General features: G+C 41.8%; 1 long non-coding RNA gene across 1 annotated transcript; it reads right to left on the bottom strand.

Moving 5' to 3' along the window:
- Nucleotides 1-170: 170 nt before the first annotated feature.
- LOC150049638 (uncharacterized) lies at nucleotides 171-20620 on the bottom strand. The gene is made up of 5 exons (XR_016538863.1): nucleotides 20431-20620; nucleotides 18587-18782; nucleotides 17777-17866; nucleotides 851-1138; nucleotides 171-355 (listed from the first exon to the last, which is right to left on the bottom strand). It is a non-coding gene; the product is annotated as an uncharacterized LOC150049638 (long non-coding RNA).
- Between the last annotated feature and the right edge of the window lie 288 nt (nucleotides 20621-20908).

Raw genomic sequence — 20908 nt, 5'->3', positions numbered from 1 at the left:
GACAATGTACAGTGTCAGTCTGCTTTTCTCCACCCAGTACCCCCATCCATGCTCTTGCTTTCCACAGTGTAAGTCATGATCTGTAGCTGTCCAAGACATCATGATAATGAATTGATGTTCTTTTGAAAGAGGCAGACAGAGATCATATTCATATAAGTTTGATTCCAGGATATTCTTATGATTTTATTTCTATTATTGATTACTGTTTTCAATCTCTCACGGTGCCTAGGTTATTAATTAAACACCAGTGTGAGTAGGTAGATGAAGGAAGAGGCATCCATGAGATTCCATGCTATCTGAGGCCTCAGGAATCCACTGGCAAGTCCTGAAAGGCATCCCTCAGGGAACTTCCACACTGAAAAGAACAATGACAAACACCTTAGTATCAGCCTTGGTGGGTTGTTGTTCCGCCCACATTGAGGGGAAGTGGAGGGGTGGCCTGCCAGGAAGCGTCATCTCAGGGTTCAACCTGGAGTTGTTGGGGAAGGAGGCAGAGACCCAAGCTTGAGCAACTTGAAAGTGATGGGGCCCCAGGGCAGATGAAGTCATCTCACACTGACAGGCTAACTCCCCGCTCTCCTGGCCCCTGCAGCCCTGCAGACACAGCCTGCCCCCACAGCACCTCCCTCAGGACAACCTCCATGCCTGCTGCTGAGACCAGAAAACCTCTGCAGTCCCCTGTGGCCCAGCCTGGGACACAGCTGAATGAGCTGAATGCTCAGCAGAGCAAGACATAACACAGGCAGTCACAGGCCAGGGAAAGACAGCTGAGATGACAGAGGAGGGGCCCCTGACTCATTCCTGGAAGTCCCCAAGGGCTTCTTGGAGAAGGTGGCATCTAAATAAAGACCTGGGGGATGAGTAGGAGTTTCTGTCCCACCCTCAGTCCCTGTTCAGGTGACAGATCTGAACTCCACACCGCAAAGGTGACAAGGAGCTGGCTTTAGCTTCCTGTCTTGGAGCTCTGCAGTCAGAGCCGTCTCATGTGCTGTCAGAGGTCAAGAGTCAGGGATGGTGCTTTCTCTTCCCTGAGGATGCTGGGGTCAGGGGATACCATGGCATCTTGGTGGTCATGTCCACTGGATACTCTGGCAGTGAGCAGCAACGTTTCCAAATGTGGAACCTCTTTTCACATCACCTTAAATATATAAATACATATCTGTGTAGAAGATTATTTCTTTAGTTATTTTTTAAGTGTATTCTTTTTGGGGGGGCGTGTGGAGCAGAGGAGCTGGGACTATGATCCTTCTACTTACACCTCTTGCTTAGCTGACACGAGACAAGGATATCCCATACCCAGATTTCATTGGTTGAGGAACATTTTTACCACAGCTGATCTCAAACAACATTCTTCCCAACCTCTGCTTCCTAAATATTTACAACTACAGACATGAGCCACAGTGCTTGGTCTTTAATTTGTTGGAGATTGGGTCTAGACTAGCTTCTGCTTCCCCAAGCCTTAGATGGAAACTTTATTGAGATGTAATTGACCCACCACTCAATTACTTGTTTAAAATGATTCAGTGGCCTTCAGTGTGTACATAGAATTGTCCAAACATCTCCACAAACAATTTTTGAACTTTTTCATTATCTCAAAACCCCAGGCCCTTTAGCTGTTACCTCTCAGTTTCCTGGCAACTACTCCTGGCAACATCTACTTTGTCTCATTAACTTTCCTACTCAGATCACTTTGTCCAAATGGGAGCACTCAACACTGCTGTCTTTCCCTTAGCAGGATTTAGGGCCCATTTATGAGTGTGTTCCCTGCTACTTTCTGTGGCTGAATAATGCACACATACCATTTGTCACACACGTCAAGATAGGTAGCATATGGCCAAACCCAGCTCTGTATAAATGATGATATTTGTTTGTTAATTTGTCCTAAATGTGTGAACACCATGTGACACCTAGGCTTTTGTATCCCCAAATGTATACTTCACCCCATGTTTCCATCTCTATCACCAGCCATTCTCATGGGCCAGGGAACTTCCCAAAAGTAGGCTGCTGGTCTTGAACAGTGACCTTATATCCCAAGGTCCTAGAATAAAGACAAATCTCCAGTGACTAATGGCCCCCTTCTAGTGTGTTATCTTCTCCATCAAGGGTCACAGTTTCTCTTTGGCTCTAGTGAAGGTGATCGTTTCTACAGCCCCCTCTCCAAATCACCTCCTGTAACAGTCATTCAAATTGATATCCAATTAATACCTGCCTAGTAAACAGGTCACCTCTTAACAGATTTGTCCCTTCCAAGAGAAGAGACAAGCCCTCTTAGACCACGTCATAGTGTGTGACTCTCAGTCACTTCCTTCTCTTTGTAGAGCTTGACCTGGGCTGATGGGACATTTATTTTAAACCCGCCAGGCTGTGGGCTCTTGCCAGGAGAAAAATTGTCTAGATCTGCTCTGGATCTCTTCACAATGCCCAGAGTGCGAGTCCAAAATACTCAACTTCATAGCGTTCCTACAACCAGACACTTTTACAAACACTTGCCCATGTCACCCTTAGCCTAAGCCTGTGGGTGAAGGAATTATTAGCTCCATCTTCCCAAGGTGATCAATGAAGCTGTTGTAGTATAAGTAAATAATTTGCCCAGAGGTGTTGATAGCAAAGAGAGAATTCCATGTCGGTTCTATAAGTGGCTCAAGCCTGTAACCCCAGCTACTCAGAGGCTGAGACCTGATATTTATTAATTATATATATATTTGTAATTAATAGAAGGGTTACATTATAGTCACCAGATAGAAGGTCCATTACTTAACCATCATTGCTATCCCTTCTCATGTTTTTGTGAGATCTGATATTTACTGGAGATCTTAGGCTGATTCTGGTATACAGAGCACACATTCCTCTCATTGAAGACACAAGGTGAATCCTTGTGCATAGACGTAGAATAAATACATAAAAGGAGCAGCAAGGTGGAAGTTTTATGCTCATTTAAAGCATATGGAAGGATTGAGAGGATGTGTGAGGATACTGGTACTGTACCTTGGAGGGGGTGCTGGTATTTGAGACTCACTCCAGTACACCACCTAACTGGTACCCTACCCTACCATTTGTCAGGGTGGTTCCCATGTGGAGACAGAGCACTTCCTTTGGAATTTTCTTGCATTGTTTTATGTAGGGATGTCAGCCCTTTCATTTTAGTCCAGCAATGCATTTATGGCTCATTTCCTCTAGGGGAATTTTTCCTTTCTTTTTAAGGCAGTAGCATCTCTATCAGGAAAAAACTGGTCCCCAAGGCTGTCCCATGGGGTCAGCTACTTTTACATCCAGGTCATTGAGGCATTTCCACAGAAAGCTTCTCTGTCACTTTGAGGTCACCTGAGTGTGTATGAGCCAGGCTCATCAATGATATCATCCCCCTGGATCTGGCTCAGCAACTTGGAACTTTGTCACAGGTGTATGTCTGACTGCCTGCTAATAGACTTACGTCACTAACGATTCTGTTGCAAGCCCTGAATTACCCAGCGAATATTCAATGGGAAAAGTTTGAATGATTGGGCTTCCTGGCTGTAGGGCAGGGTCATCTTTATAAAACCTAGTCCTTAAGGGAAGGGATTTGAGCCAATCCCTACATTGTGTTAACTGTGAAAGACCCTGGATGGGTTTCTTCTGTGTTCAAAACAGATTATTACTGTCTTTTTTCTTCCTAAGATACATTTCCTACAAATGATATATCATGTTATCATAATATATCGTATGAAGCCTTGACAAGAAAAACAAAAGCTGGTGGATGCCAGTGGCTAGTTACTAGCTAGACTAGTTACTTGGGAGGCTGAGATGTGAGGATCATGGTTCAAAGCCAGCCTGGGCAAGAAAACTCAGACTCTTATTGCTTATTAACTACCAACTCTCCCCCACTTCAACTCTCCCCCCAAAAAGACAGAAGTAGAAGTAGAGCTATGAATCAAATGGTAGAGTATTAGCCTTTTTTCCCCCCCAGTCCTGAGGTTTTAACTCTGAGCCTTTTTCTCAAGGTGCTATAAGTGCTCTACCATTTGAAACCCAATGCCACTTACAGCTTTTTCTGTGATTTAATTGGAGATAAGAGTCTCACTGATTAAGAGTCTCACTGAGCAGACTTGGAATTGTAATCCTCAGATCTCAGTCTTCTAAGTAGCTAGGATTACAGGTAGGGGCCACCAGAGCCTGGCTAAAGCATTAATCTTGATCTCAAAGGTTCAGGAACAATACCCCAGCCTTGAGTTCAAGCCCCAGGACTGGAAGAAAACAACAATGTCAGTGACTCATGACTGTAATGCTGGCTACTCAGAGGCTGAGATCTAAGGGTTGAGAGTCTAAGCCAGCCCAGATAGGTAAATGCATGAATCTCCGCTCCTCCCCCCACCCCTCCATCTCTGTCTGTCTCTCTTTTGTGGGTCATGGGGCTTGAACTCTGGGCCTATGCATTGTCCCTGAGTTCTTCAGCTCAAGGCTATGGCCCTACATCTATTTTCTAGTGATTACTTGGAGATGAGAATCTCACTTACTTTAGTGCCTGGGCTGGCTTTGAACCATGAGCCTCAGATTTCAGCCTCCTGAATAGCTAGGATTACAGGCGTGAACCACCGTACTCAGCTCCATGAATCTCTTATTTCCAAGTAACCAACAAAAACTAGAAGTGAAGGTGTGGCTGAAGTGGTAGAGAGCCAGCCTTCACATTTATACAATGTGAAGGCTGCACCTCAGGCCCTGAATTCAAGCCCCAATACACATACATAGGCACACACACACGAGTGCTGACATATGGATATATGAATGTATTTGATGCTATGTTAAGCAAAATAAAACAGATTCTGCTTTTGAACAACAGGAGACCAGTATGGTTGTCACTCGGAGAAGGGCAGGGGCAGGGATGGGCCAGATACTGCTGGGTTCTGCTGCTATGATGAGAACTGTTTATTTTACTTGAACTGTGGTATTTAAACTGGGCACAACATGTTTGGACTCAACAAAGTAAGTCACTTGCTGTGAAACTAACTTCCAGGAATTCCCAGAATGTACCTGTGTAGCTAGCAAAGCTGCCAACAGGTCAGATAGGTTTAGAGTCAACAGGAGGAAGAGTGACTACAGTCTCCCTCTCTCAGAAGCCCTAATTTTTCTCTTTTACTTATGGATTCTCCTTTCCAAGTTGGAGGGTCTTTTTCCTGTTAGCCCTGTACCTGCCACCATCTTCTTGGTATACCCCGTCATCTTTCACTTCTCTGTAGTCTCACCTTGAATTAACCACTAATGTGCCACCTGATGAATAGAGAAAAAAATGTTTCTAAATTACTCATTCTTCATTCTGAGCCCTGAATCACTATTGTGATTTGAACCAACCCTTCCTTGCAGTATGTTGTGAGTACACATGAAATTCCAGCTAGTGGACTTGAGAAAACAAATAAACAAATAAACAAACACCAATGGGTTCAACTTTCAGACATGCCTTTTACCCTTTAATTATTTTATATATTTATTTTGTCAGACTTGGGGCTTGGACTCGGGGTTTGGGCACTATCTCTAAGCTCTTTTGCTGAAGGCCAGCTCTCTACCACTTTGAACCACAGCACCACTTCCATTTCTCTAATTGAGGATAAGAGTCTCATGAACTTTCCTGCTCAGGTAAGCTTTGAACTGTGATCCTCAGATCTTAGCTTCCTGAGTAGCTAGGATTACAGGTGTTGAGCCCCTTTAATTCTTCTTGCAAGACGGATGCAAATGAATTGACAGAATCTGGAGCAGTCACACTGGATCAAGAGAAAATGAAAGCCACATGTTGAAGACACATACAACTAGAGAAGAATTAGAGGCCCTAAAACTATTCCTAGCATGGCTGATATTGCTATACCGCCTTAGATTTTTATGTATTAGCGTCATAAACATCCATCTCACTTAAGCCAATGGCTGACATAGTATTCCAATTAATGCAGCCATCAAAAGGAAAAAAAAGCCTGTGGAAGGAAGGAAGGGGTGATGGAAGGATAAAGGTCAAATTCTACTAATTTCACAGTTTGACTCAAAAGCAACCATGACTTTGAAGATTATAGTAACTATAATGAATTCAGAAAAGTAAGCAAATTCCTTGAGTACAAATGCTTTTCATTTCGTGTTGTCTCTTGTGACTGGATGGACCATGACTCACATGTGTGCTGATAGACATCTCCTCTCAGTGACATCCGCTGTTGGGGTGAACGTGGGTACTTTAATCTTTCTGTCTGTTCTTCAGAGACTCACAGCCATTATATTTCACAGGCTCAAAGGCCAATCACTGAGGTTTCATCTGAGATTGGATCCCATGTCTGGACTGTATGATCTTATACAGCAGATACTCCACAGACTTGTCCCAGTGTGTAACTCCTTATCTGCCATATCAGAATTGCATTGCAGGTGAATGTCTGTGTGGGACTTGATCAAGCTGGAGTTTGTGTTCCATGTGGCACAGCCATGGGACCAAAAACTGGAGGCTGAGCGTCAGATATCTTGGTTTCTGACAGGAAGATGCAGTGACTCCAGTCCGTGGGGTACTGTCTGGGCTTCCTGTTCTTGGAAGAGTGGGGCTTATGGCTCTTGACTTAAAGTCTCCTTTGTAGACTTCAAGAAGAAGAGAGAGGCCTTTCTCAGGGAATGGCAAGAAAGATTTACAAGTGATATTTTAGCTGGTAACCCCACTGGTAGCTACAGAATTGTTTTCATGTACATCAATCTCCTTCTATTTCTAAAGTACAACCCTTAGCTTAATCAGCTGGGGAAGCAATTGCCAAAATAAGTACAGTAATAGTAAGATCAGAATAAAGTGTAATTTCTCAAATTCCTGGGAAGTTTTTTGGCATGAAATATTTTCTTCAATACATGTATATTGGGCCTGGAATTTTGCCTAGTGGTAGAGTGCTTGCCTAGCATGCACAAAGCCCTGGGTTTGATTCCTCAGTACCACATACACAGAAAGGCCAGAAGAGGTGCTGTGACTCAAATGGTAGAGTACTAGCCTTGAGAAAGCTCAAGGACAGTGCCCAGGCCCTGAGGTCAAGCCCCAGGGCTGCTAAAAAAAAACCAAGTAAGGTATTGATGATGCATACCAATAATCCTGTGGCTTGAATTCACATTGAAACTTAATCCCCAAAGCAGCAGCAGAAGTAGAGCCATTAGTGATTAGGTTGTGAGAGCTCAGCCTTCGAGGATGTATTAGTGGCCACTGACTTCCCTGAGATGTCTGTAGGTGTCTCTAGCTGTAGGAGGAAGTTGGGCTTCTGTTCCCTCCACATGGCTCTGGGTGACTTGACTGAGCCTCTCCTTTTGGTAGGTTAAGGGATAGAGAAGAAAGGGATTCATGCACTTCTCCCTGTGGTGGAGGAGCAACTTACGGGGCATGACACAAAAAAGAAAGCAGTTACCCTGCCCAAGTAACTTGCATGAGAAGACAAGGCGCTGGAAGATGCTGAAAGAGACTATGAAGGAAGGAAAGCATGATAATCAACAATGTGAGTTTGGGGTCAAAGATGTGGATTAGTGTCCCCTCACCACTGAATGTTGTTCAGCCGAAGGAAGGAACTTATGACACACGTAGATGATATGCAAAGACATTATACTAAGTGAAATAAGCCTGTCCAAAAAAAAAAAACCCGACTGTATGAATCCACTATTAGGGGGCCTCTAGAGCAACCAACTGCAGAAACAAGAATAGGAAGCACAGTGGCAATTACTAAGAGTGGGCAGAGCTGGAAGAAGGGAAGTTGATTTTCAATGAGTATAGAGTTTCAGATCTTTGTTTTTAAGTTCTAGAGATCTGTTTCCCAACCATGCAAGCATGTTTAAAAACTATAGAAGTGTAACTTTTAAAATAATTAAGAGGTCAAGTGCCAGTGACTTGGCTGGCAGCTGATGGACTTACGGGAGGTGATTGAATTCTGAGGTCTCTGGTTCATCAGTGGATTGTGAAACTGATGCATTCATGATTTTATGACATTATTGGGAGGTGGTGGGAGCCATAGGAGGCAGGGCCTAGGGTATCTTATGTCTGTGCTTGTCACTGTGCTTACTGGTCTCCAGGAAGTGAACAGCTCTGCTTGATTGCACTCTCTCCTTCCTGATGCTTCTGATAGTAAGGGAGACAAGTGGGCCGAACTCTCTGAAACCATGAACCCACATGAACTTTTCTTCTCTTAAGTTCTTTTCCTCAGTTAGGTTGTCACAATAACAGGAGCAAACTCCAACAACGTAACTCCGAAATCAGAAATGTTACCTTTAAAACACATGGGATGAACACTCTACAATATAGCTGAGCTAATTTTTTTTTTTTTTTGCCAGTCCTGGGCTTGAGCTCAGGGCCTAAGCACTGTCCTTGGACTTTCTCAAGGCTAGAGCTCTACCACTTGAGCCTCAGCACCACTTCCAGCTTTTTTCTATGTATGTGGTACCGAGGAATCGAACCTGGATCTTCGTGCATGCTAGGCAAGCACTCTACCACTAGGCCAAACTCCCGGCCAGCTGAGCTAATTTTTAATCACATATGCTTGTTTTTAAAAATCACACATGAAATGGGAATTCTTTTTTTTGTCAACAGCATTTGGATATTAGTTGGATATTTGTCACCTCATTTGCAAGGCACACAAAATCATCAATACAAACAAACAGTCCCAGACAGCCAGTGAGAAACACGAGAAGCCTATGTGTGGACCAGATGACTGGGTTGGACATTCCTCAGTCATGCCACTTCTACAAAGAAGCTAGAAAGAAGCTTTCTGCTTATCCTAGAATAGTACCTATGGACTGACATGTTCTGAGCTATTAACATTCATGACTTAGAAAGGGTGCTTATCATTTCCTTTTGAGGTTGTAATTTTATCTATTTCAAAGGCTTATGAGAGGAATCTTTGGCCTGTTCACTTTTTTTTGGTGGTCATGGGGCTTGAACTCTGGGCCTGGGCTTTGTCCCTGAGCTCTTCAGCTCAAGGCTATTGTCCTACCCTTGAGCCATAGCCCCATTTTCTAGTGGTGAATTGGAGATAAGAGTCTTATGGTCTTTAGTGCCTGGTCTGGCTTTGAACTGTGATCGTCAGTTCTCAGCCTCCCGATAAGCTAGGATTACAGGCCATGAGCCACTGCTCCCGGTGGCCTACTCACTTTCAATGTCTGCTTTGGAAGCCATCCAATGCTAAATTGCCTTGCTTCTTCTTGCAAGAGAGCAAATTAAAAAAATATAAACTTTTTCTACTAACTAATCTGAAGCAGATTCAATTGTGATATAGAATTTTATACTGTTTCAACTGTGTGTGTGTGTGTGTGTGTGTGTGTGTGTGTGATTATATGCATGTTAGGCATGTACCCTATCACTGAGCTGCATCTCCAGGCTTCAACTTATGTTTTCTTTTGTCAGTCATAGGGCTTGAACTCAGGGCACTGTCCCTGAGTTCTCTTGCTTAAGGATAGTACTGTTTTCTACTACTTTAAGCCACAGCATCACCTCTGGGTTTCTGGTGATTATTTGGAGATAAGAATCTCACTGACTTTCTTGCCCACACTGGCATTGAATTATAATCCTCAGATCTCAGCCTCCTGAGTAGTTAGATGTACAGGTTTAAGCCCAAAGCACCTAGCTTCAACTTCCTTTTAATGTGTATGTGTGTACATGTGTGTGTGCGTGCACACTCAGGCACACATGCTGGGGTGGAGTGCTTTCCCTAAGTTTCTTTTGCTCAAAGCTAACACTACCATGTGAGAAAGAGTTCTATCTTCTGCTCTTTTTTTGGGGGGGGGGTAGTTTATCAGAGATAAGAGTCTCATGGACTTTCTTACCTAGGCTGGCTTCAAACCACGAGCCTGAGATCTCAGCCTTCTAAGTAGTTAGCACTATAAAGGTGAGCCACCAGTGCCCAGCTCAACTCACATTTAAATCCCTAAGCAAACAGTCAGTTCTCTTCCTGCTTGAACTAGGACCTATATACCAGCTGCTTTATCAGTTTCCCAGGTAATGATGTTTCATTATCAGGGTTGAGGGTATTTGTGCAGCTGGAGAGGGGTGGACTTTGTGCATGTAGTGAAAAGATTTGAACTTCATTGCACAATGTAAACTAAAAAAAATTGGAAAAAAGCAGAAAGAAATCTGTGGGACCAAGGACTAGGAAAAAAGATTTTAGGCTTATACCAAGACCAAAATTCTTCAAAGGAAAACTGATCAATTTTCATCAAAATTAGAAAGTTTTGCTTTGCAAAGATTAGGGGGATATAAGTGAAAACTAAGGAGAAGCTGGAGAAAATATGAAAGTGGGATATGGTGGTCCATGCCTGTAATCTATTGAAAGCAGGGATTGAAAGGATTGTAGTTTGGGACTAGTCTGGGCAAAAAATTCGCACAACTCCATCTCAGTCAATAAAAGCTGCTCATAGTGGCATGTGCCTGTCATCCTAGTTACTTAGGGAGCCTAAATAGAAGGATGAATCGTGGCATAGGACAGCCTTGAAAAATAAAATCAAGAAACTAATAAAATAACAAAAGAGAAAAAGACTGGAGGACATAGCTCTAGGGGATTACTTAGAGCTAATCAGCTCAAATTTTGAGAAACTTGCAAGACATAGAAGTTCTAGAATTAGAACCAAGTAACCACCTTGTAAGAACAATTTTCCTATGTAAAGTTCTGTTCATAAGAAAGAAGGGGAAAACAATGAATCTGTTATCTATGCAGAAGGCACTGGCATTAACCTATATGACAAACTGTGCATGGAGGCTTTTGCTGGGTATTTGCCCCAGACTGGCTGGCCCCATATCTTTCTTTATTGTAGTAGGTACAGTATTTAAGCCCGAATTGAAAGTCATCTCTGAGATTTCCTCAGAGATGAGATCTTCCTGGTTATCTAATATATGTGTCTTAGGTGTACACGTGAATGAATTTGCTTGGTTTTCTCTTGTTAATCTGTCTTTTATTAGTGGGGTCTATTCCCACTAAGGAATGTGAAAAGTACAGAGTATGTCTTTCCTCTTCTGTAAGCACAATATAAAATGGTACAGCTTCTCTGGGCCCAGGAGATTGTACTATGGTATTCACCTTCAAGAAATAGAAACTTACAACCAAGTACCAGTGGCTCATGACTGTAATCCTGGCTACTCAGGAGGCTGAGAGCTAAGGATCACAGTTTGACATCAACGCCAGCAGAAACATCCATAAGAGTCTCATCTCCAATTAACCAGCAAAAAGCTGAAAGTGGAACTTAAGTTATAGATCACCCTGAATGAAAAAGCTAAGGGACAGCACCCAGACCCGAGCTCAAGGCCCAGTGCCAATACACACACATGCAAATAAATAAATATACATATGCAAAGCATATACACAAGTATTTATAATTGCTTTATGCATAAGAGCCAACAGAAACAATCCTTCACTGCATAACAGTTAAACAAACTGGAGTATTGTCAAGGAACACTACTCAGCAATAAAACAGAAAGAACTTTAATGTACAACACTGATGTACTGATACCCACAATGCACAAAGAGCACTGATGTAATCAACTGGTTGGGCTTGATAGATCTCAGGAAGTCTAAATAGAAAAAGCCAGACCCGAAAGCTACTATCCCCATGATTCCTTCCTTCCCTCCTTTCCTTCTTTCTATAGTTCTTTGTCTTGAATTCAAGGACTGGGTGCTGTCCCTGAGCTTTTGAGCTCAAAGAGAGTGTTCTACCACTTAAACCAAAGTTTTACTTGCAGCTTTTGGCTTATTAGTTGGAGAGAAGAGTCTCAGATTTCCCTGCCAGGCTAGGTTCAAATCAAAATCCTCCGATCTCAACCTCCTGAGTAGCTAAGACTTTAGGCATGAGCCCCAGGTGCCCACCTTTAAAAAAATTATTATTCCCTTTAAATAACATTCCTGAAATTGCAAATTTGTAAATATGGTGAACAGAAGAGGGTTTGCCAGGGACTAGAGTCTGGACATTGGTGAGGGAAGTGGGTATTGAAGGGCTGAGAGAGGCTGCCTTGTGATGATTGTTCACTTGTTACCTTAATTGTGTTGGTGATTACATGAAGCTTTCACCCAAAGCAAAGTTGCACAGAACTGCCCGACACTCATGTGCTTATAAAATGGATGAAATCTGAATGATCTCAGTGGAGCATATCAGAGCATATCAATGTCATTCTTACAGTATTGGTATTATGTTACAGCTATTTAAAAATCTTAACACAAGGGATGGCTGGAGGAAGGCACATGACACCTCTCTGTATATTTGCTTTTGTTGTTATTTTATTATGATGTTGTTCTGTTTTCCAACTTCTTATGAATTTGTCACTATTTCAAAAGAAGAAACTAAAAGAACCTGCTTTTGGGCATGTAATATAAAATTATCTAAGGATACATATGTATATTGTATGTTATACATATATTATTGAAGTGTATATATCCACATATATTTCAATAATTTACACATAATCTTAGTTTGGTTTGGTGAGTGCATCTACTTAAAGACAGATTCCACCATCAAACTACTATGTTCTCTTACTGAATAAAAGTTTTAGATGATAGTCATATACTGTTCTATGGTTATCTAGGTTTTGACTAGATGTTTAAATATGTTTGACTAAGTGCTGGTTTGGGCACTGGAAGTACTTCTGAAATTTCTCATGGCAAATCTGGGCCTTGTGATTCTAGATGACTGAGCGGAGGTGGAGGGTCATGAAGATTTTTCATGATAACTTTTATTTCCTGAACGTGTCCTTTGATGTTTTTCTGTATTCATCTATGCATATTTTTGTGTTGTATGTGCTGGTTACTTGGGCATCCACTCAGGGCCTGGGCATGTTCCTAAGATTTTACTCAAGGGTGACACTCCAGAAGGAGCCACAGCTCCAGTTCCAGCTTTTTGATGGTTCGTTAGCCTCACAACTTTCCTATCCAGGCTGGTTTTTGACTGATCTTCATATCTCAGCCTTTCAAGTAGCTAGGATTACAGTGTGACTTACACCTGGCACTCTGCTCTATTTGTAATGCTTTTATTGCTTTCTCTTGACTTAATGCTTTGGCCAAGAATTTAATAAGCACAGAGATAAATATGTACCCGGTCTTGTTCCTGGTTTTGTAAGAAATAGTTTCAGGTTTTGTACCCACTTAATACAATGTTGACTACAGTTTATTATATATAGGTTTTTATTATAGTTTCATAATAAAACATTTGAGAGGTCTTAACCTTGTGGATTAGGTTTATTTCTAGATATTTTAGCTTTTGAGGCTATGGCAAATGGAGTCGTTTTCCTAATTTCTTTCTCAGCCTACATTTTTTTTTGTCCATTTGAACTATGGTACAGCTTGATTTAGATTTATTTAGATTTATTGACCTTCTTTTGTCTGGATGATCTATCTCTTGAGAAGATGCCCCATATGGCTCCGTGCATAATATCTGTGTTGAGGAAAATAGCTTGCGTACTGGTGGCTCATGCCTATAATCTTAGCCACTCAAAGGTCTAAGATTTTAGGAATGAAGTTTGAAGCCAGCCCTGGCAGACAAATATGAGAATTATCTCCAATTAACCAGAACAAAAAACCTTAAGTAAAGGTATGGCTCAAGTGGTAACAGAAAAAATAAGCAACAACAAAAAAAGGCAAGTGTAAAGTTTTAGGTGAGAAAAGAGCACACGAAGAAATTAGGCAAGTAGAAGAAAGTTTATTGGGGTACACTCCGTGGTGAACCCCCTGGTTGGGATCAGAGAGACTGCACCTGATCTGGTTGCAGTCTATGAGACCACCAGAAAACCAGAAGTGGTGATATGACTCAACGTGGTAGAGCAGTAGCCTTGAGCTAAAGAGCTCAGGGACAGAGACCAGACTCAGAGTTCAAGAACTGCGACTGACCAAAAAACAAAAAAAGGCAATAGCTCAAAATCTGAGCCAAATTTCCCCTTCAGGAAGCACTGTTTCATGGTTTAGTTACATGGAGTGGAGTCAATTGCAAAACTGCACTACTGCAAGACATTACAAGACCATGCCATTGGTTTAAAACAAGTCAGTAGTAAAAAGGATAGTTAGAAAATAGTAAAAGCAGGAAAAAATATTAAGACCGCCTTAAACTGGCTGTGGTCAACATGGCTGAGTGACAACTACTAGGTGTCTTTTGTTTCATGGTAATGACATCTCCCTGTTATTAGCCTTACAAAATGGTATATCCCACCATGCATCTAATACTATGACACATCTAAAAACCCCATATAAGGTCAGAAAAGGGGAGGAAACCGTATCCTCAGAGAATCTCAAAACATTCTTGGAATCCCACTAACTTCCTACTCATAAACAATCTTCCTTCTCATTAGAGTGTGTCCATCAGACAACATCCAAAGTCCTGATGATTGTTTCTTGAGAAGCACACACACCCTTTTTTTTATTGTCAGGATAATGCATAGAGAGGTTACAGTTACATTCGTCAGGTAGTAGGTGCATTACTTCTCACACATTGCTAGCCCTTTTCATGTTTTTATCCCCATTTCCTTCCCCCACCTCCTCCCAATCATCTTGTTTCCCCCTTCCCTTTCCTATTTCAAATAAACAAATAAACGTATATACAATATACCAGGTAACAAAGTCAGATACAGTAACAATATGAGATTAACCAAAGGGCAAAAAAAGAGAAGAGAAATAACATAGTACATTAAAAACAACAATCACACAGATAAAGCTCTTGTTTCCATATCCTAGAGTTCCTTTCATTTTGTCTCATCCTCTATGACCTTATATATCTAGGTTTTGTGCTGTTGTAATCCTCTGCTAGGAGAGTCCTAGATGTGTGCTAATTATTACAAATGAGGGAAACCATAGTATGCTTTGTCTCATCTCTGAATCCTTTCTCTGATGGTGAGAAAAAACAGGTAGAGGTCCCAAACTGCCACCTGCCCTGTCTTTGCAATGTCTTCTGCTTTCACCCAGAGACAACAAAATCACTATATCGAGGGTCTTTAGGCTGGGTTAGAATCCTGCTTCTTGACTTGTCAATGCAACCCTTCAGGTGAGTGGTTTGGATGGTCCAATAATCAGTCTTCACAAATTGTACAAAAAGTAAACTAATATGAACTAGTTAATATCAACTGTCTTTCTCCCACCAAGTGTACCTTCTGAGAAGCCCAGTGTAAATCGTATTCATTTAGGGCCATCTTTTCCCCATGTGGCTAGAGAGAAAGCCAAAGCGGCTGACTGAAATTCTTAGGGACAAAGGAGAGAGATGAGCATTTTCCAGTGCCAGGCTATTCACCCAGTAAGCTATGACAGTCTCATCAACAACCAACACCTTTCACTTGTTTTCTCACCCTCCAGGAACACTGTGAGCTGCCAGGGTCTCCTATTAGTAAGCCTTGGGGAAAAGATGGAGGAAAGAGGCTGTGTTCTCATCTGGGGAGTAATAATTGCACAGAACTCTAAAATGAGCTTTCTAAGGAATCACCTGAGCAGTGCTTGAATTGATAGAAAATATCCACCCCACTGTACTTGCCCTAGAGTTCCAGAAAATTTCATTTGCTTCTCAAAGCTCAGAGTATTTCATCTGACCCCTGCTCGGTAGGAGAGGCTGACCAGCCCAGGCTCTCCAGTAGAAGTTCAATTCAGATTAATTTGCAATGGTTTAGCGTATTTATCATCAGTGCGGGCTTCTTAAGTCTTCTATGTTGATGTAAAACAAAGTGATTTAAATGTATAAATGCTCCTGTTCCCAGTCGTAAATCAAACTTATTCAGACATTTGTCTTCAATGTCCTCATTAGTTTCTACATTCTTTCTAAAAAATCTGTCCTTTTAGCCCAGGGCAGGAGCTCTCACCTATAATCCTAGCTACTCAGGAGGCTGAGATCTGACGTTTGCAGTTCAAAAGCCTAAAAGTCCTTGAGATTCTTATCTCCAATTAATCACTAGAAAACAGGAAGTTGGCTGTGCCTGAAAGGGTAGGGCAGTATCCTGGAGCTGAAGAATGTAGGGACAGCGTCTAGGCCTAGAGTTTAAGTCCTACAACTGACCACCCCACCAAAAAAAATCTGTCCATTTGTTCTGTCACATTTTTCTAAGACCTTTACCATTGTCTTCCATCCTGATTCTAACTTTAGTTTTCCCTTTAGAAGACTTCAACATATTTATAAATGATTCCTATGTAGGAATTAACCCTTGTGCACACTTGAAGTTCTACAATGCCCTTTTATTTTTTAGGCAGGGTCCTGCAATGGGCTGAGATTATCGGTACATACTACCGTACCTACCTCCTGAAGTATCTTTCAATCCCTGCCACTCATTCTCTGCTCATCCACTAGTTGCCATTGTTAGGGTCCAGTCCTCCAATATTAGGGTCCGTGATCAAAGGAACAAGTCTGACACAAAAGCAGAAGTTAAACAGAGTTCTATTCCGCACCTAGCATCGAGAATCATACTGACCTATCAGGGCCTTCTCTAAGATGTGAGTGAGAGAGCGACCCTGTCTAATCTCACAGGCTACTTTTATAGGCCACCAGCCATGTGGTTGGGCTTGGCCATACACAGGTGGCCAATGAAATCTCAACATACTTGAGTGATGGCTGGGGCAACCACTGACACCTTCGCTGTTTGAGCTGACCTATCATCTAGGTGGGCTTCTGGCCCACTGCTCTGCCAACAAAGGAAAGGGAGGGAATTCCCTGACAGGCCAAGGGGGGTTGGGTGGGGGAGGAATTCTGGTAACTCCACTTGGTTTAACTGCTCTTGTAATCTGAGCTGTTATCAGGGAATTTACAGCCCATCTTGAGTCAAGTACTCCTTTGTCATGAAGATGGCAAATGCCTATAGGGGATGCATTTGGGGGTAAGTCGGGAGGGATCCCTTCAGCTATATAATCCTCAGCCTCATTCATTTCTTAGAATGATGTCCCTCCTCCAGGCCAGAACTAATCTACCCACCAAATGACTCCATATTGAGCCAGGAAGTACTATAAGCTAATTTAGGGCAATACTGGAGATTTAACCCAGGGTTTCACATATGTTACACACATATTCTACCAGTAAACAATGCTTCAGCCCCTACAATGTAATATTAAATACAAAACTTATAACATAGTATATGTAATATACATAGATAATAAAATAAAGCAAATGTTTCACATAGGCTAAATTGTTCAAGGACATTGTACTAATCACATGAAAATATAACCCATAAATTAATATTATTTATGCAAAACAATACTATAGAAGTCCATTCCAGGGCTGGGAACTAGCCTAGTGGTAGAGTGCTCGCCTAGCATGCACGAAACCCTGGGTTTGATTCCTCCGTACCACATACATAAGAAAAGTCAGAAGTGGCACTGTAGCTCAAGTGGCAGTGGCAGAGTCCTATCCTTGAGCAAAAACATGTCCAGGGACAGTGCCCAGGACCTGAGTTCAAGCCCTAAGCCTGGCAAAAAAAAAAAAAAAAAAAAAAAAGTCCATTCCATTATTTTATCATACTTGTTTTCAAGTAGATGGAAAGAAAGATGGTAATCACCAAACTCCCAAAAGCCTTTGCAAAGTCTCATTCACGTTTCCTAATTCATTGAAACTACCTTAGACCTTCTGGAGACCTAGAGTTCTCTCCTAGCTCAGTAAGTACATTGCATTGTAGAAAGCATATTACTAAAGCCCAATTAATTTGGACTAATGGTTGTGACATTTGCACCTACTGAAAGAAGGTTGATTGATTAATTTATTGTAGATATTATATCTGATAGTAGTGGTCTTGCCTTGTAAACCTAGTTTAATAGTTTTAAGTCATAATTTAAGGCTGTGTATCATTCAAAGAAAGCCAGACAATGCATGGATTATATTAAGACAATCATACTACCTACTACTGCCCAAGAATTGGTTCTTTGCATAGCTGACCACATCCATATCCTCATTATTTCCTTTGCACTCTCATGTGAATATTTCTGGGCTGGAACACAAAGAAATATACTTTAGAGTTGCGTTTTAGTTTTTTTGTTTGTATGTGTCATTAATGGGGCTTAAACTCAGCACCTGGACACTGTCACTTAGCTTTTGTGCTTAAGGTTGATGGTCTACCACTTGAACCACAGCTCCATTTCCTGATTTTTGGTGATTAATTAAAAGTCTCACAGACTTTTTCCTGCCTGGAATTGGTTTGAACTATGGTCCTTGTTTTCAGTCTCCTGACTAGCTAGCATCATAGGTGTGAGCCACCAGTGTCCAGTTTAGAGTCATATTTTAAATTAATTATAAAACTTTTGACTCCTAGTGTTAGTGAGAATACACATAGAAGAAAAGTAATGAGTCGGGGGGCGGGGGGCATAGCCTAGTGGTAGAGTGCTTGCTTAGCATGCAAGAAGCCCTGGTTCAATTCCTCACTACCACATACACAGGAAAAGCTGGAAGTGATGCTGTGGCTCAAGTGGCCTGGCCTTGAGCAGAAAGTGTCCAAGGAATTCAAGTCCCAGGCCCCGAGTTCAAGCCTCAGGACTGGCAAAAATGAAAACAAAAAAAGAAAAGCAATGAGTTGGGACATGAACACAGCACAGAAGAGAGACCCGAAAAGGTCACACTGTAAAGCATTTTCTGTATTTAAATTAATGAATTGAGTGAATGTATTGGGTATTAAGAAAGAAAAGAAAACCCCACAGCCAATGAGTAAACTCACCAAACAGGGCAACCTTGACTTTGGAACCTAGTGCCCTCATCACTGCCTCTGAATGCCTTTTTTGTTATTCCCGGTTCTCCTGCAGATGTGCTTGATAACAGGTGTCAAAGAATTTGTTCAAGTTTACAAGTTCAGTGCAAATAAAGGCCACCTTCTTTTCCTATTGCTCTTCCTCCATCTTCTCTCCACGAGTAATCTGAGAATAGGAAGGCAGAAGGAGCATTGCTCAGGAGAGGCAGGAGTCAAAAAAGAACTTGACATGACAAGTGGGATCCTTGCCATGTTTAATTATTTTTTATTTATTTATTTATTTATTTTGCCAGTCCTGGGCTTGAGCTCAGGGCCTGAGCACTGTCCTTGGACTTTCTCAAGGCTAGAGCTCTACCACTTGAGCCTCAGCACCATTTCTGGCTTTTTTCTATGTATGTGGTACCGAGGAATCGAACCCGGGTCTTCATGCATGCTAGGCAAGCACTCTACCACTAGGCCAAACTCCCGGCCCCTAATTATTTTTTTTTTAAATAACTAAAACTCTCTCTCTTTTGGCTCAGTTGGTGCTTTCACACTAGAGCCAGGACTCCAGATCTGACAGTCTCTCCTTTAAGGAAAAAAATAATATGCATGAGACTTTGGGTTTGATCATTAGAACAACAAAAAAAAAGAAAGTATATTTTTAATATTATACCATTATATTATTTTTCTGGTTTCAAAAATTAAGCACATTTGTTGTAAAACCTAAAATACATGTAATCTTTTGCCCTTGCCCTTGCCTCCCCCCTTCTCTCTCTCTCTCTCTCTCTCTCTCTCTCTCTCTCTCTCTCTCTCTCTCTCTCTCTCTTTCTCTTTCTCGTACACAGAACAAAAAGAAATAACTAACACATCTGTAAGTCCCACTTGGAAAGAATCTAAGTTAGCCTTCTCTATGCTCACACAGTACAAGGAGTGAGTTCTGATTGTGTGGCAATACATCATGTTTTTTGTTTTGTGTTGTTTTTTACATGGGATATGTTATTCCATATATTTGGTGGCTATAATCACAGCTTCCCTCTTAAAACTGGCCCACTTTATAAATGTGGGCCTGAAACCAACAGTCCTGTTTTTATACACATGTCGTGATCTCATTCATTTGGAATTCTGTTAGCTGCAATGAAAATCACATATCTCCCACAGGTGGCTTTTTGTGTGTAGCAGGGCCCAACAGAAGCTTAAATAGCCTGCAGTGCGTACTGTGCTCTATCATTCTGAATGGAAGAGGCTGGGTTGGTTTATTTCTGTTCCCCCAAACCAGAAAAGTTTAGGAAATATTCTGTTACACTGGTATGTGTGTGTACACAAGAAACAGACATTTATTAATGATTTACCTGAGCTGATTTTACTTCCTCTATCGTTGTTAGCTTTGCAGTTTCTACCTCTCCCCTTCTTTATTTATTTATTGGTGACAGTAATGGAGCTTGAATTCAGAGCTTCCTGCTGTCCCTTTGCATTTTCACTCAAGGCTGGCACTCTATCGCTTGAGCTGGCTTTCTCCACCACCAACCCCGGGGGTGATTAATTGGAGCTAAGTATCTTAGACTTTGCTGCCTGGCCGACTTTAAACTGTGATCCTCAGTTCTCAGCCTTCTGAGTAGCTAGGGTTACAGGCGTGAACCACAGTACCTGGTTCTTCTCCCCTTTTTTAGTTAGCACGTCCATCTAGTGCCTATGGCTTTTCCATGCCTTTCCTGTTTTTACTACTTCATTCATCTCAGCCTGATTTTCAATTCAATCAAATTGCTTTCAATTTTATCTATGATGTTTTAGATTTCAAATTCTCTTGAGTGTAGAGAACACAAGATTTACTTCACCTTTGACAGGTCTCCGGCCCTCCTGGGGCTGCAGAGGGCTCTAGGCCAAAGGGAGTAACACGACAGGCACCGCTATGACAGGACCCACGGCAGGAACAGCAGCAAAAGGTCAGTGGTGACTTGTGGGTCACTTCATTGGTCTTCGTACTCTTCCCTTACTAGGCCTCTTTCTTTGTCTAGCCCATGAGATTCTCTGTCAAGAATAAAAAGGTAGGGGCCAACAGTTATCTTTGAGTAATTTATTAGTTTCCTGTGGTTACCATGACAAAATGTCACACACTGGATTTAAACAACAGACACTTAGAACTGGTAGTATGGCTCAAGTGGTTGAGTACCTATTGCCAAGCATGAACCCTGCCTCTAAATCCCAGAAAACAAAAGAAAAAGGAAGGAAGGGAACAAAGGAAGGGAATATAAAGGAAAGGAAAGCAGGAGAAGAGAAGAGAAGAGAAGGGAAAGGAAGGGAAGGGATGGGAGA

Source organism: Megascapheus bottae, chromosome 19, assembly GCF_031878675.1.
Source record: "Megascapheus bottae isolate mThoBot1 chromosome 19, mThoBot2.hap1, whole genome shotgun sequence".
NCBI classification, from domain to species: Eukaryota; Metazoa; Chordata; class Mammalia; order Rodentia; family Geomyidae; genus Megascapheus; species Megascapheus bottae.
This window is presented reverse-complemented; position numbering and strand designations above follow the sequence as displayed.